This window comes from Ammodytes marinus (assembly GCF_949987685.1).
Source record: "Ammodytes marinus genome assembly, chromosome: 15".
Classification (NCBI taxonomy): Eukaryota; Metazoa; Chordata; class Actinopteri; order Uranoscopiformes; family Ammodytidae; genus Ammodytes; species Ammodytes marinus.
The window spans coordinates 1,952,643-1,957,642 of NC_137219.1; the positions used below are offsets into that span (position 1 = coordinate 1,952,643).

Genomic DNA, 5,000 nt, shown 5'->3' on the forward strand with positions numbered 1-5,000 from the left:
ATAACACACACACACACACACACACACACACACACACACACACACACACACACACTCGGCTGAGATAAGATAGTTTATAGAAATGAGACGGAGCGAAACGCAAACACAGAGTCACTCCGACATTGATTCCTCACAGCCTCATCGCGTCCCCGAGCGTGACCATAATCTTATCAGCTCAGAGCACACACACACACACACACACACACACACACACACACACACACACACACACAAACATACACACACACACACCATTTACGCCTTCAGAAAACATAAGCATTCAGTTATAAGGGATGGTCATCAAACACTGAAACAATATCGTTTTCTCAATGGATTATAATTTAAAGTTTTTTATTTATTTTTTTATTTAAGAAATAACATTGTCTATAGAAGGTTTTAAAACTCCTCCTGCAGCTTCTGTCAAACCAAATCATTCACCGACCACACGAGCATATTTTAATACACACATATTTTGACTAAATAGATGAAAAGATAATGCAAATCGCTGCACTAGGAAAGAAAAATAAGAGGTAAATATGTTTAGCAAACCAGTAAAATTATTAAATTAACTAGATCTAAAGAATTTGAGTAGGTAGGTGGAAATTTCATTTATTTCATTTAACTTTTATTTATCCTCGAGAGACCAATTGAGGGGTGACCCTCATTTTCAATGACGTCGAAGGTGTATTGAACTCTGAGATCCTATGTATTATAAATGTGCAAAAGAAATTGAAATCGGTTCATCTTAGCCTGAGAAAAGGCAGAAAGAGTGTTTTATGGTCTCACTGTCTCGCCCTACATTTTACCATGTGTGACATCACACTAGTAAAATGTAGGGTTAGGGTTAACAGGACAACTGGGCCAAGGGAAGACTGAGGGAAGAAAAACCTCATTCATTATATTATAATAGTGATTTTATAATGATAGAATGCTGGTTCCGTATGGGTGAAATACTCCTTTTTAAGTAGAATAATTTGCTTATTTGTTATATTTAAAAAATCGCAATTCAATTATTCTTTTTTCAAATGGTCATACAAAGACAAAATGGAGCATAAAATCTAGTCGTTAAACCCCCCCCACAGGCACAGGCAGATACACAGACACACACACACACACACACACAGGCACAGGCAGACACACACACACACACACACACACACACACAGGCAGATACACACACACACACACACACACACACAGGCAGATACACACACAGGCAGATACACACACACACACACAGGCAGGCAGATACACACACACACACACACACACACACACACACACAGGCAGATACACAGACACACACACACAGGCACAGGCAGATACACACACACACACACACACACACACACACACACAGGCAGATACACAGACACACACACACAGGCACAGGCAGATAGATAGACACACACACACACAGGCAGATACACACACACACACACAGGCAGAGACACACACACACACACACACAGGCAGAGACACAGGCAGACACACACACACACAGGCATAGGCAGAGACACACACACATAGACACACAGATAGATAGACACACACACACACACACACACACACACACTCACTCACTCACTCTCACAGACACACACACACACACACACACACACACGCACACACGCACACACACACACACACACACACACACACACACACACACACACACAGGCAGATACACACAGGCAGATACACACACACACACACACAGGCAGAGACACACACACACACACAGGCAGATACACACACACACACACACACTAAAACACACAGGCAAAGACACAGACACACACACACACACACACAGGCAGATACACACACAGACACACACACACACACGCACACACACAGGCAGATACACACACACACACACACACACAGGCAGATACACACACACACACACACAGGCACAGGCACAGGCAGACACACACACACACAGGCACAGGCAGATACACAGACACACACACACACACACACACACACACACACACACACACACACACAGGCACAGGCAGATACACACACACACACACACACACAGGCAGATACACACACACACACACACACACACACACACACACACACACACACACACACACACACACACACACACAATTACGTTGGTTGAGACAAAAATATCGTTTCAAGCACTGGTCAATTTTGAGATGTTTGTCTATTTATCTTCCATAACATGTCTTCTTTCATACTATTATAAATCAAAAGGTCCAACATGTACATTCAGGTGTTTATTTGACTAAACCTTGTCTGTTTGCGTCTGTATATTTCTCCTATACAACCATCTTTAACGGACATTATCTCAACATTAGTTATTTTTCAATACTCAACTTCTAAAGCATATATATTTATTAAGATAGTAACATACTAGCATTAGCTGTGGCTATTATATAGCTCCAAACACATCCCCACTGATCTAAACTCATTCTTTATTTATGTAGCATCTCTGGATGTATCCCTGCCTCTGTGTGTGTGTGTGTGTGTGTGTGTGTGTGTGTGAGTGTGAGTGTGTGTGTGTGTGTGTGTGTGTGTGTGTGTGTGTGTGTGAGTGTGTGTGTGTGTGTGTGTGTGTGTGTGTGTGTGTGTGTGTGTGTGTGTATGTGTGTGAGTGTGAGTGTGCGTGTGCGTGGGAGGTGTTTTTCTGCACAGATTGCTCCCAATTTTTTCAAAGTGTGATTCGGTGACTGGGAGGTTGTTAAGATTCTACAAACACACACACACACACACACACACACACACACACACACACACACACACACACACACACACACACACACACACACAGTTATTTATTATTCATGGGTGTGTGTGTGTACGTGCAGAGCGCAGGAGATGTGAACTATTTATACAGCAGCCGACTCTGTTGTTTGTTTTGTTTGAATGAACCCGATGAAAACACGGCGGCGGTGATAATCCGCTCACAGCTGAGTGGCTGTGTTCCCGCCGCTAAGCATTGTGGGTAAGCAGCAGGGCTACAGACAACTCACTGACACTGTTATTAATGCATGCCTTGTTTTCTTTACTTTTGAATATACAGTATCTCACAAAAGTGAGTACACCCCTCATATTTCTTCAAATATTTCATTATATCTTTCCATGGGAAAACACTGAAGAAATTACTCTTTGATACAATGTTAAGTAGTCAGTGTACAGCTTGTATAACAGTGTAAATTTACTGTCGCCTCAAAATAACTCGACACACAGCCATTAATGTCTAAACTGAAGGCAACAAAAGTGAGTACACCCCTAAGAAAAAATGTCCAAATTGGGCCCAAAGTGTCAATATTTTGTGTGGCCACCATTATTTTCCAGCACTACCTTAACCCTCTTGGGCATGGAGTTCACCAGAGCTTCACAGGTTCCCACTGGAATCCTCTTCCACTCATTCATGACAACATCACGGAGCTGGTCGATATTAGAGACCTTGCGCTCCTCCATCTCCCGTTTTAAGAAGCCCCAAAGATGCTCAATAGGGTTTAGGTCTGGGGACATGCTTGGCCAGTCCATCACCTTTACCCTCAGCTTCTTTAGCAAGCCACTGGTCGTCTTGGAGGTGTGTTTGGGGTCGTTATCATGTTGCAATACTGCCCTGCAGCCCAGTTTAAGAAGGTTGAGTGCACGTTTTCAGCGTCATACCAAGAGGTTGGCTTTGGAAAATTGACGTATGAGTGCTGCCAGCATTGCTGCAGGGCTTGAAGGGGTGGGGGGTCAACCTGTCAGTGCTCAGACCATACGCCGCACTCTGCATCATACTGGTCTGCATGGCTGTCGTCCGAGAAGGAAGCCTATTCTAAAGATGATGCAAAATAAAGCCCACAAATAGTTTGCTGAAGACAAGCAGACTACGGACATGGATCACTGCAACCATGTCCTGTGGTCTGATGAGACCAAGATAAACTTATTTGGTTCAGATGGTTAAGAGTGTGTGGTAGCAACCAGGTGAGGAGTACAAAGACAAGTGTGTATTGCCTATAGTCAAGCATGGTGGTTGGAGTGTCATGGTCTGGGGCTGCATGAGTGCTGCCAGCACTGGGGATCTACAGTTCATTGAATACCAACATGTACTGTGCCATACTGAAGCAGAACATGATCTCCTCCCTTCGTAAACTGGGCCGCAGGGCAGTACTGCAACATGATAACGACCCCAAACAAACCTCCTAACGACCACTGGCTTGCTAAAAAAGCTGAGGGTAAAGGTTATGGACTGGCCAAGCATGTCTCCAGACCCAAACCCTATTGAGCATCTTTGGGGCTTCTTAAAACAGGAGATGGAGGAGCGCAAGGTCTCCAGTATCCACCAGCTCTGTGATGCTGTCATGAATGAGGGGAAGAGGATTCCAGTGGCAACCTGTGAAGCTCTGGTGAACTCCATGCCCATGAGGGTTAAGGTAGTGCTTGAAAATAATGGTGGCCACACAAAATATTGACACTTTGGGCCCAATTTGGACATTTTAACTCAGGGGTGTACTCACTTTTGTAACCGGCAGTTTAGACATTAATGGCTGTGTGTCGAGTTATTTTGAGGGGACAGTAAATTTACACTGTTATATAAGCTGTACACACGCTACTTTACATTGTATCAAAGTGTCATTTATTCAGTGTTGTCCCATGGAAAGATATAATGAAATATTTGAAGAAATGTGAGGGGTGTACTCACTTTTGTGAGATACTGTATATATATATTTTTTTTTTAAAGATATTTTTTTGGCATTTTTATGCTTTATTGATAGTGTAGAGACAGAGTTGAAATGGGGCAGAGAGGGGAGTGACATGCAGAGAACGACCGCGGGCTGGAATCGAACCCGGGTCTGCTGCTGGCCGAGGCCCATGGGGGGGGGACGCCCTACCAACTGAGCTAAGGGCGCCCCCTTTTTAAAAATATGGCAAGTAGCCTACTATAGACATTCACAACTAAAAACATTTACCCCAAATTCCCATTAAAGATATTGCCAATTATCAGGGCGCTCCGGTGGCGT

General features: G+C 43.7%; 1 protein-coding gene across 1 annotated transcript in view; it reads right to left on the reverse strand.

The window, feature by feature from the left end:
• Window positions 1-5,000, reverse strand: part of syt16 (synaptotagmin XVI) — a gene marked incomplete at both ends in the record, with an annotated part of 30,007 nt that overhangs the window by 4,079 nt on the left and 20,928 nt on the right. The window lies entirely within an intron of this gene.